Raw genomic sequence first — 13,033 nt, 5'->3', positions numbered from 1 at the left:
TAGAGTTTTTTACACTGTTAAAGAGTTGAATTCCCATGCTAAACATGGACAAAGTTTCAAAAATTAAATTGTACGTTTGGAGGAGTATTTCTGTTCCAAAAATGCTCCTTGGGGTTTGTCACAAGTTTCGGAAAGTTTTTTTCGAGTATGGGCATGTGTGATGTCAGATGTAACGGAATTTCCTTATATGGGTCCTAAGGGCACTTCTGCCGGAAGAACCGCGGGCGCGCGCGCACTCGTAGACCAGAGCAAGAGAGCGAAAGCAGTACGCATCAAAGCACTATGCTCGGCTTTAGGGAAGTCAATGTCACCAAAGAAGTGGGTTTTTGGTTGCCAGGGCAAGACAACCCTGCACAGATTCCCAAAGAACCCAGCGTTAAGGGAGCAGTGGATGGAGTTTGTTTTTTTCAGAGCATCAACGGAGGTTGTGCAAGACGTCCCTGCATTTCGACGATGATTGTTTTATAAACAAAGCCCAGATCGACGGATTTGCAGATCGTCTAAAGGCCTATTTATACTTCTGCGTCGAACTGCCGCCGTAGCTACGTCGTAGGCTGTGTGTAGCGCGCGTACCCTACGGCGTACCCTGACGTGCACCTCTCCAAAAATGTAACAACGCGTCAAACGCGGACACAAGCGCTGTGATTGGTCTGCCAGAACCCCTCCCTCGGGGTTTCACATGCTCCCTAGGTGCGCGTCAACGCGGACAACGACACAGAAGTATAAATTAAAACCAACACGTTGCCTACGGCGTATAGGCTCCGGCGTAGGTCCGACGCAGAAGTATAATGAGGCCTTAATGCTTAAGGATCGAGCAGTCACAATGATAAAGGTTTGCGGTCGTGCGTTGGAACCGGACGGTGAGTATTGTTGTTAGCTCGGCGCGTTAGCACAGCTTTAGCTCCGCCCACACGGCCCGCCTCCAGCCGCTCGTTTTTTTCCGGAAAGACTCGGTACAGCCTGTCTTTCTTTTATAAATATAATAAAACTAAAGACTTTTTGGAGATATGAAGGATGCAATCAAAGTCCTTTTAGGCAAGTCGTGCCACTCGGCCGCCATCTTTGCCGTTACGGGTTTTCTTTATATAGTTGTATTGAGTATTGAGGAAGTGGCATGTCTCATATAAATAGAGCATCACAGTCCCGCCCACAGCCGGTGCCGGAAGTAAAAATTCAATACAATTTCTCCATTGACAGTTGGGATATAAGCCATAAAAACGTAACCATACATGGTAGACTTAAAACCAGCTACGGCTGTACTAAGCGATTGTATATGCTCATATAACCGCCAAAAGTTCATGGGGCACTAACCTTGTTTTGGGATAAATGCCTTTTATTCGCGATGTCTTGGAGAAGTACTTCATTACCCACAATCCTGAACAATCCCACATTCCACAGTGATGCATCTGATTGGTGGAGCTCGTGTAACTGTCTGGTTAAACCCCGCGAAAGTCCGTGAAGACTGAAGATCAATAAAAAAAAAACGACGTGTTGACGATTGAGCGGTGATTGCAGTCAGACAGGTACAAAGCAGTGCACCATGTTGCTAACGTTATCGTTAACCGCTTTTCACACACGCACACAATATAAAATACACGATAAAATACACGATGATAAATATAAAATTCAATACACAATACCTATAAAAAACACTATTATTTACACGATTACTACTGAAAGAACTGCTATAAACTGCACAAGAAAAAGTTCACGTGGCTGTCGTCAGATTTGAAAGTCGCTCTAAAGGCTCTTTCGCGGTTGTGGCTTCAGTCGACTTCAGTGAGGCGCGGTGGTTTATGGGATGAGTAGTTCCTTCGCTCGGAAATGAAAATATGTACACAGTCTTGTACCTTTGACTTTTTGGGGATTTTCTCGTCGTTTTTTCACTCTAAATAATATGTTGTATGCCTATGAGTTCAGCTGTAGCTGGTTATCCTCAGACATGCTCTAAAACTCTTTAGATACGGATTTTCCAAAACGTCAATGGAAGAAATGAATGGGAAATTTACTTCCGGCACCTAAGCGCTCTCGGGCTGTGGGCGGGACTGTGATGCTCTATTGTCTCTGATGCAATAGACCCCTTCAATGTTTGTAAACATCGAACGCCTAGGTTGGGTGCGCGCGCAGCATGGGGTCAGAAAAATGGTGCAGCTAATAGATCGGCATATTGTGTCAAGGGTATGCACTGTCTTTGCCATCACAGGAACGGGAACAGAACCATAATAAACTTGTTTTAGCTGATGGCGATTGTCTGCCTGATTAGAGTCCTGCACGGGTTCGGACGGGTGACCCGCAAATTTTGCTCAAACGGGTGAAAAATATCCAACTGTGTCGGGTCGGGACACAGGGGAAACACGGAACAGAGCAAGGTAGGCAACGTACTTCCATATGTCACTCCTCGCGTCATCTTTTTCTACGAGTCGTGGACCACTTGTGTTCGCACATGTAGCCATCTCGCTGTAGTGTTTTGTCACATGACACTGACAGCGGCAGGTTCTTTGCTGCGTGCGTCAGGAAAAAAACACAGACGTCCATAGGGAGGCGTTTTTTTTTTTTTTTTTAAGTATCGATACTGATAAATTTAGGTATCGTGACGTTTTTAATTTCCGAGTATCGCGATACTTTTTAAGTATCGGTACACCGTGCAACACTACCTGTGTCATGCTACTTAGCAGATAGCAGTATGTATCTATCTGAACCATAGACTGTAAAAAAAAAAAGATCTGAACATCGATGTCGTCTATTTTTTTTTTTTTAACGGATGAGATCCTGCAGGAATCCTGAAAAACTTGACTCCACAACTGGTGTGATTTTCACAGTCCACGATGCAACAAGTAGGCATTTTTTCTTGACGAGAAATTCTCTGGTTAACACACAATTCAATGGGATGGAATGAACTTTCTGACCCCGACATGCGCACTGCGAACTTAGAATTTTCCTGTGACGTCGACCGTGAAGGGGTCTATACTACTCTATAGGTACTCAAGATTAACAGGAGATTGAGTGAAAATGAGCATTTCACCTCCCCTTTAAAGGAACCGTATGTAAGATTGTGGCCAAAACTGGTACTGCAATCACTTTCAAATTACTGTAGAGCGGTGTATCCCCTCCCCCTCCCCCCTGACTCGAGGTTGCCAGATAGGCTGCAGGATCCAGCTGGAATGTTGGCTGCTACGTAGCTGTGGTAACTAGAGCAGAGCTGGCAACCCAGATGCCAAAACACTACTGACTTCGTGATTGGTGGATCGGTCGAGGGCGGCGCATCAGGCCAAAACACAACATGACAACATCAACATCAGTTGAGGGCTGCAACTTCACTTTTAAATGATAATATCCTGGCCGGACTACTGTTGTCAGTGATATAAGTATTTGAAATTAACATGATTTCTTAATGTCTAGTGACATATCAGGGCCATTTTATGATTAATTGAAATACATTTCTTACATACGGTTCCTTTAACTGTGTGTGTTTGAGTTTGTCAAGTTGTGTATGACTTCACAGTTTCCTTGTTTAACCCACCCATATCTGAACAGACATAAAAGGAACGGAAACATTATTTCATTCTGTTCCTGATACATGATGTATCTGCGAGTATCTGTTGTTCTTTTCATTTTTCTCACTGGAGGTACAAGAAACAGCAAGTATTGAATGTATTATTTGGTACACTGAGGTCACTGAATGTCTCTCTCTGTCTTTAAGGATATTCTCTCAAGTGTCACTCATGTACACCTAATTGGATGGGTTCCTGTGACGTGCAAGAGCCGGAGACATGTCCAGCTGGAAATTCTAAATGTGGAAGCGGAACAGGCGAAATATCAGTTGGTATGAAGTGGAAATTTACTGAAAGTGATAATATGAAGTAGAAGTATTATAGGTTAATCTCATCACATAATTGGCATTACTTGTCTATTGCAAGATGATCATGATTTCTGGAATTGTTTCTTCAGCCTATTATATAGGAATTTTGTCTTTTTTGCAGGTTTCACTGAGCTGACTGTCACATATAAAGGGTGTTTATATGGATGTACACCAGGGAAACAAAAGTTATATGGAGTGTCATTGTCTGTCCAGTGTTGTGACACTGATCTTTGCAATGCAGCACACTGTAAAAAAAATAATCGTAAAAAAACGGTCAAATGACTGGCAGCTACGGCTGCCAAACAAAAACCGTAAAATTAAAGTAAAATATCTTAATCCCAATAAAGTGCAAAAACTATAATTTTACAGAATTTTTCATTAAAAGTTTTAGAAAAAAACACTGTTATTTTACAGGTTTTTTCCTTGTTTGAATGAAGATATTTTACCTTAATTTTACGGTTTTTGTTTGGCAGCCGTAGCTGCCAGTCATTTGACCGTTTTTTTACGATTATTTTTTTACAGTGTAAAACTTTTATTTTATGGATTTTTCCAAGATTATAATGACCAAACACCTTTAATAAAGTTATGGCACTAAAAGTTCTACTGAGAAACACTGTTTTTTTACAGGTATTTCCTAAATTATTACAATCAAACACCTTAATAAAGTGACGGCACTAAAAGTTCTACTGAGAAACACTGTTATTTTACAGGTATTTCCTAAATTATTACAATCAAACACCTTTAATAAAGTGACGGCACTAAAAGTTCTACTGAGAAACACTGTTATTTAACAGACCTTTCCTAAATTATAACGATCAAACACATTCAATAAATTGTCAAGACGTGCTCAAGAATGTAAGAAAACAGTTTTATTTTAGAAGACAAAATAAGTCTGTAAAAAAACTATAAAACTGATTAAAATCATCTCAAACTTTAATTTGCAGCACTTGTGTTTACATATAATTGAATAGTATTTAAACAATGTAAACTTGTAATCTAAATAAAATGAAATTATTCAGACCCCTGGGGGTCACATAGTTCTGATATTAAATATTATATGCTCTTTACATTCAGAATCCTTATTCCTTACTATACAAGTTTATTAATAAGTTAAATCAAAACATACAACAAAAATGTACCAGAAGTGACAGATACAGCAAATAAACAGCAATCCAGCAAACGGCCAGTAATCAGCTTGGTGCATCTGGGAAGAAAAAAAAAAGACACACTATGATTCTTTCAAAATGATTTCAATTATTTTTGTTTCCTTTAAACAAGCTTAATACATTTTTATTTAAATTGTCTGTTTGTCTTCTGATTTGTCTGGTATCTAAAACTTATGTCCGATTGAAAAATGTGCATCACCAAAAGAAGGAACATGTAGATTCACAACAATGAACATTCTTTTCCAGAGGTATCATTGCAAGGTAAACGCCTAAAATGCCAATTTGAATTATAAAATAAAACCAACAATATTTGTATTACCTGGAGGTGTTTTCAGCCTGCTGTGATATGGGTAATGAGAGTCTTTCTCTCATCCTCCAGGGAATTAAATATATTATATGTGTTTAAAAAAAAAAGAAAAAAATGTATATTCTCATTGTGTGAGATTATTAAAGTACTTGAGATAGTTCACCCAAAAATGAAAATTCTGTCATCATTTTCTCACCATCATGTCTTTTCAAACCATGCATTAAAATGAGATATTTTTGAAGAATGTTGGCAACCAAAAAATGCATAAAGGTTTGGAACAACATGAGGGTGAGTAAATTATTTGGGAGAATTTTCTTGTTTGCCTGACTGTGAACTATCCCTTCAGTTCATGTGTGCCAAACTCCTGGAGGGCCAGTGTCCTGCAGAGTGTAGCTCCAAACTGTTTCTGGTTATCCTGAGGATCTTGATTAGCTGGTTCAGGTCAGTTTAATTAGGGTTTGAGCTAAAATCTGCATGACAGTGGGCAAATTCCAATCAAAAGTGAGCATCCCTATGCCCTGGGGTTTTTAATATATGCTTAGTAAGGGGCCGTTTACACGACTCAGTTTCCAACTAAAATCGTCTCGGTCTAAACTACTGAAATGTGAATCTGTGAAAACGGTAAAGGCATGCATATGCGTATTATGTGTTTAGTCTATAGGCATGCGTGTGTGAATGCGAATGTGCACAGGCGTGTCTTTCTTTACAGAGTGACATCACCAGTTACTTTGTGGCATGGATAAAACAGCGATTTAGACGTTTCGCTGATCTGTGAGAAACGGGAATCGTTTTAATAACATTGTCATCTGTACAAAGAAAAAACTTTTCTGTTTTTAGTACATCGTTGTTGTGTAAAGTACCTAAGTTTGTGTGTTCTTGACGGCTTTGAACCCTGCAGGTAGTTACATTTAACGTATCTAAACGTATTAATAGTTTTACCTATGGAAATTATTTAAACCTTATATGAAATGTATGATGAAAATGTGTGTAATATAGCAAACCCAAACAAACAACTCAAATTATTCTGTTAAATTGAACTCTTCCACCATATCTAGTTTTAAAATGAATCACGGGGACTTGCCATCCTAGGTCAATTACCATAAATATAAAATAAAATTACAATAGGATAAAATTACTTCAGTTAATTTACCATCGCATGTACCCTTTGCTAACGCATTTGTGGAAGGGGATTCTCCCCTCATTTACTCTCCCTTATGCTGTCCGAAAGGTATATGATTTTCTTTCTTCAGATGAACACAAATTTTAGAAAAAATAAACTAGACTTTTAGAAAAAGTCTCTTGTGTTCGCATGTCGAATAATGCAAGTGAATAGACAACAAAATGCTGAAGGTCGAAAAAGTCCAAACACACATCCTGACAATAATCCAAGAGCATTGTAAAGCTCACATGATAAGTGCAGACAACTTCCTGTGTGAACAACACAGCAGCTGTTTGTAGGCTGCATGTAGTTTCTGGAGCATGCACTTGCATTATATTGGCTTACAATAATGGATAATTTTTCAAAAAATCTCTGTGGAAATAAAGTCAGATATACATCTGGGATGGCACGAGGGAGAAAAAAAAGAGATAACTTTTTTTGTTTTATATACTGCAGTGGATACTTACTACTGAATGATGGGCTTGTTTCTCTGTTGGTGCTTGGTCTGCTCCGTAAACATTGTTCCAATGCTTGATCTAAAATATATATATATTAAAAAAAAAAAGTTAAAAAGTGTGTTAATTATTACCTGTGTGTTAACAGACTATTGATCTGGGTGACATAGGACCATTTATTAATGTGTTCCTTAAGTGTTATATAAATCTGGGGAACCCTTACTAACATCAACCATAGTTTTTCTACCAAATGGTAATAATAAAGTATTGTAATCAATCCACCATAAAAACATGGTTTCTAAACTTTTACTATAATAAAAACCATGGTTAATTTAGCAAAGGACCCTGGGACATGTCCTAAAAAGAACAGCTCATCCAAGACATACAGGTTTGAAAATACTTTCATTTTGAAAGGACATTTATGTTTGGGTCAGCTAGGCCTGTGAACTCAAGAAGATAGGTAAAATATTGTCTGAAGGGTTTGAACCAGTGTGCCTTTGAGCAGAGATTACATGTTCTGTCTCTATTTCACGTGTATTTTAATATAACAATACTCACCGCATCTGAAGATCATGTGGCTGTATCATATTTATTCCCAATATTCCTGGATCATGAGGGAAACACACACATACACAGCAATATTAGCTAACGTTATTTGTATTTACTTACTAACAGAGGCATTTGCGAAAGCTTGCAAAATTTTACTCACCAACTCCAAAATTATTTATGTTTATAATATACATATACTTATTATGATGACTGATCGGTAACGTTAGGCCTATATCCCGCGATCAACATGATTCAAAAGCCTAGTTTGCATATTCTTCTAGAGTCAAATAGCTAGTGTGGTTCGAGTTCCTCTCTGTCTAAAGAGACAATGTTTTCAGTCATTGTAACGTTAGCAGCTAAAGCTCCTATGCGGAGTTTTTTTCTTTTCAAAAACTACACATGCTAGCAACACATAACATTATCCTAATACATTGAAACATGTACTAATATCGATATTGCTCTAATCGCGTTTAGATTCTCAATTTAACACACTATATTTTGATGTAAGTTAGCAGAATTGTTTTTATAAAATAAAAAGTTATTTACCTTCCGCAGATTGCAATATGTCCGTTATACGTTGTTAATGCGTTGTCCATATTCCTTGTTTGTTCTTCATTAACATCCCGCAACTCGCTCAAAATAAAAATGTTGCAGTCCGATGTAAAAAATCCATGTTTTAAACAATATAAAAGCCACAGAACCGAATAGGCTAGTTCTGAAGAGCCAGAGCAGCAGCACACACACCCACTCGCTCCAACAGACGGATATTCAATTCAAACTTGACCTGTAAAAGGCGCGCATAGCTGTCATTGGCCAGATTCCTGGATGACAGTCAGAATAACCAATCATGTTCAAAACAACTCGGAGAGACAGCCAATAGTGTGGTAACATTGCAATTACAAGAAAAGATGACATTTTTTAAAAGACAAAATAGGAAAAAATATACACTTGATATTTATTTAGTTGTATTTGTAGGCTGGCTTTTATATTTATTCAATTGGTTAAATGGTGTTTTCATTGCAGTGCATGATTAAAAATTAAACTTACAATAACTTATATATATATAACAACATATATTTACCACTGCTCTGCTAAACAGCAGTTTAACAGAGCAAACAGATTATATATTAAACAGAACAAACACTGCATATGTATTCATATAAAATTCTGTATGTAGACCTATATGAAAAACTAATGGATTGGTATACTCTGCTGACATTAGTTGCATCCATGTGAGCCATAATGACCCTTTTGCACTTTAACAAATTATTGACCTTTCCTTTAGAAACACTCTTATGCCTAATAATGTCTTGCTTTTCACCCTTTATGGCACTGTTACACAACCTGTTTAGGGTTAATCCTCTGTCCAACACAACACTTTGCTAACATTGGCATAATTCTATACAAGTTACAACATATACCCCGGGTTTCACAGGCAAGGCTTACGCCTGTAGTCCCAGACTAAAATGCACGTTTGAGCTGTTTTACCTGAAAGCAACTTGCACTGACTTATCTTAAAATATGTCAGTGCCATTGTTTTGTCTCAAGATGCACACCAGTAATGTGAAACCGGGGCTGGGTTAGAAATTAAGGGTTAAGGTTAACCCTAACAGTAACCCTAACCCTTGTCTACAGACTTTTATTTAACAGCATGGATACTCCGTTTAGCGTTGATACAGGACTAAGAACTTCTCACTGAGACAGTCAGTAATGTAATTTTGCAAAGAGTGTTTGTATGGACTGTCCCATAAGCTAGAGCTATTGGTGGATTCAAGTCATGTCATAAAGATCGTATTTACGAGTTGAACGCACATGAACGCCACGACAAAGATGAAAATATGAGTAGGAAGCTCAGAATTTTCTTTAACCCTCTTGAAGTGAGAAACATTGAGGAATACCACAATACTTAAAGCAGTGACATTGTCAGGCTTTTCTATTTACAATGAAGTAGGCTAATGCCTGCACAAAATATGAGCATTATAAAATGACAATATAATATGTAATGATACAGTGGCTTCATAAATTAATTTAAAACATAAAAAAAATATAAAACCTCATGAATACAAACTTCCCAGGAGGACCTAAACCCATCACATGTTCCATCATGAACCCTGTTGGCCTGCTGTCTGACCAGCAAGCTCAATTTAACAATAATTGTGCAGTTTGCTTGCATTAAATTTGTATCCAGAATTACAGAGTTAAAATGTAAAAATACACTTTAATGTAAAACTAATAACATTTACTTTAAAATGACAAGGAAATATGTTAGATATGGATATAAACCTTTAATATAATGAGCTACATATTTAATTACATAATTTTATTGTAAATTTACACAACTTTGTATGTAATTTTAAAAAACAGAAAAATACTGTTTAAATAATACAGTAATTGTCCTGTGAAAAAAAAAGAATTACTGTAATTTGTCATTAATGATATAATCCTTAAATTAACAGTCAATTAATTAATTTACATAATTTTATTGTAATTTTACAGAGTTTTGAATATAATTTAAAATAACAGAAAAATACTGTATAAATAATACAGTAATTGTCCTGTGAAAAAAAATAAGAATTACTGTAATTTGTCATTAATGATATAATCCTTAAATTAACAGTCAATTAATTAATTTACAGATATTGTTTGTAATTTTACAGAGTTTTGAATATAATTTAAAATAACAGAAACATACTGTATAAATAATACAGTAATTGTCCTGTGAAAAAAATAAGAATCACTGTAATTTGTAATTAATGATATAATCCTTAAATTAACAGTCAATTAATTAATTTACAGATATTGTTTGTAGTTTTACAGAGTTTTGAATATAATTTAAAATAACAGAAAAATACTCTAAAAAAATTAGAGTTATTCTCTGTAAAATTAGGATTTTTTTTTACAGTGCAGGTATTGTGCTTTATTTGATATTTACATGTATTCTACTAACTGTTGCCTTTTTCCACCACGATTATTATAATTCAAACACAAGTGATTGTTCAGAATGAGCACAACATCTAATTTCAGTACTGTAGATAAAAATACATTAAACTAGAAAAGTGTGAAAATAAGTTTTTTGGAATTTGTCAAGTGCTTTCTGAGTTTTTTATTGTTTATAGAAAACTGATGAAATTGATCAACAATAAACATGCCATTTTATTAACCACTGTTATTATAATTATTATTATTACTAAATTATTAATTAATACTCATTTCTGTATCATGTTTATTAGATGGAATGTATAAGGGAAGCTTCCTCCTGCTCTTCTCTCCTCTGCTCTTCTACTTCCTGTTTCAGTGAATCCAGATTCTGCTCTTCAGATTCTACAGCAAACACCAGCGAATATGATTCACATTCTGATGCATCGCTATACTTAATATTACTTAACTTAATAAAGCTTGTTTGTTCCTCTGCTGTTCTTTGTACCATGAATTAATGATCTTAATAAACAATAAAAAAAATAATAATTCAAAGAAATATACTGCATCCTCTTTTTGAAAAAAAAAAAAAAAGAAAAAAAAAGATTATTATTGTTATAGCCAAATAATTTGAAGATTCAAAATACACATTTCTTTCATACACAGAAAGCGAGATACTTAACTGTGTAAGTCAAATGCGTTTTTCGTTTCATGAAAATGTGCTTTTGGTTGTTCAACTAGTAGGTTAACCAATCAAATGTTTGAAATAGAGCATCACAGTCCCGCCCACAGCCGGTGCCGGAAGTAAAAATTCAATACAATTTCTCCATTGACAGTTGGGGTATAAGCCATAAAAACGTAACCATACATGGTAGACTTAAAACCAGCTACGGCTGTACTAAGCGATTGTATATGCTCATATATCTGCCAAAAGTTCATGGGGCACTAACCTTGTTTTGAGATAAATGCCTTTTATTCGCGATGTCTTGGAGAAGTACTTCATTACCCACAATCCTGAACAATCCCACAATCCCACAGTGATGCATCTGATTGGTGGAGCTCGTGTAACTGTCTGGTTAAACCCCGCGAAAGTCCGTGAAGACTGAAGATCATAAAAACAAAACAAAACTTGTGTTGCATTTTTTGCACGGTAGATTTATCAGTGCAATCATGATCTCCTAGGCTGCCATGATGGCTTTTTTCAAGGAGGAAAACAAAAGTGTTAAAAGGGGTGAAAACCACTTCAAATCGGGTCATGTAGTTGAGTGTAGCGTGTCCGAGGGTCAGCTTGTGGGTTTTGTAAGGGCCAGCATGAGGGACAAGACTTACAAAGTTGTGGTGAGTTAGGGAGATGGCAATGTTAGTTATCGTTCACTTTAGCTAGGCTACTGTAGCCTTCATATGGAGTCATATCAAGCATTTTATGATGCCACTGTCAAAACAATATTTAGCTTAGGCATACCTCTTCATGCATTTACTGAACATTTGTGTAATAATTCATGGCAAGTTAATAAACTGAATATGATGCACTTTCTGGTTTGCTGACCATCACTTTTTAATTTTCACTTGTTGTAATACATTTAATACATTAAATGTTATTAAAATTAAGGATGAACTATAACTTCATGAATAAAATGAGCATGGACCACAAGTGGGAAATTGTTGAGGCATTTGTCAGCAACCTGCCCGTGGGCCGCTGAAACTGATGAGCAGAACGCCGCGGACCGCCAGATCGTGGCGTCATGTGTTGACCACTGAGTGGTGATTGCAGTCAGGTACAAAGGTACAAAGCACTGCACCATGTTGCTAACGTTATCGTTAACCGCTTTTCACACACGCACACAATATAAAATACACGATGATAAATATAAAATTCAATACACAATACCTATAAAAAACACTTTTATTTACACGATTACTACTGAAAGAACTGCTATAAACTGCACAAGAAAAAGTTTGCGTGGCTGTCGTCAAATTTGAAAGTCGCTCTAAAGGCTCTTTCGCGGTTGTGGCTTCAGTCGACTTCAGTGAGGCGCGGTGGTTTATGGGATGAGTAGTTCCTTCGCTCGGAAATGAAAATATGTACACAGTCTTAGTTGTACCTTTGACTTTTTTTGAATTTTCTCATCGTTTTTTCACTCGAAATGATATGTTGTATGCCTATGAGTTCAGCCGTAGCTGATTATCCTTAGACATGCTCTAAAACTCTTTAGATACGGATTTTCCAAAACGTCAATGGGAGAAATGAATGGGAAATTTACTTCCGGCACCTAAGCGCTCTCGGGCTGTGGGCGGGACTGTTATGCTCTATGCTGGTAACACTTTATAATAACTGCACGCTATTAATCATTAGTTAAACATTAGTAAACAGTTCATCATTTATAAAGCATTAATAGACATTAATAAGCAGTTTATAAATATATTCATAAATGCTGTATTCTTGATTTAAAAGCATATCTATAACGTGTTTAATAATTGTATTTTCATACTTTATAAATTATCAATTTATCATTTCTAAATGAATGTAGCGCCCCCTACCTCTTTTTATAATAGATTAGTAAAGGGCAGCACCAGGTTCAATAATCTAGTGCCCTAAGAGATGTTGTATTATGGGCCCCCCTG

General features: G+C 36.5%; 1 long non-coding RNA gene across 1 annotated transcript; it reads right to left on the bottom strand.

Annotated features, from left to right (window-relative positions):
- Positions 1 to 4,713: 4,713 nt before the first annotated feature.
- On the bottom strand, positions 4,714 to 8,232 carry LOC311277144. The gene is made up of 4 exons (XR_014625173.1): positions 8,042 to 8,232; positions 7,505 to 7,550; positions 6,959 to 7,027; positions 4,714 to 5,063 (listed from the first exon to the last, which is right to left on the bottom strand). It is a non-coding gene; the product is annotated as an uncharacterized lncRNA (long non-coding RNA).
- Between the last annotated feature and the right edge of the window lie 4,801 nt (positions 8,233 to 13,033).

The sequence above is a fragment of the Rutilus rutilus genome (assembly GCF_951802725.1).
Source record: "Rutilus rutilus genome assembly, chromosome: 18".
Taxonomy (NCBI): Eukaryota; Metazoa; Chordata; class Actinopteri; order Cypriniformes; family Leuciscidae; genus Rutilus; species Rutilus rutilus.
This window is presented reverse-complemented; position numbering and strand designations above follow the sequence as displayed.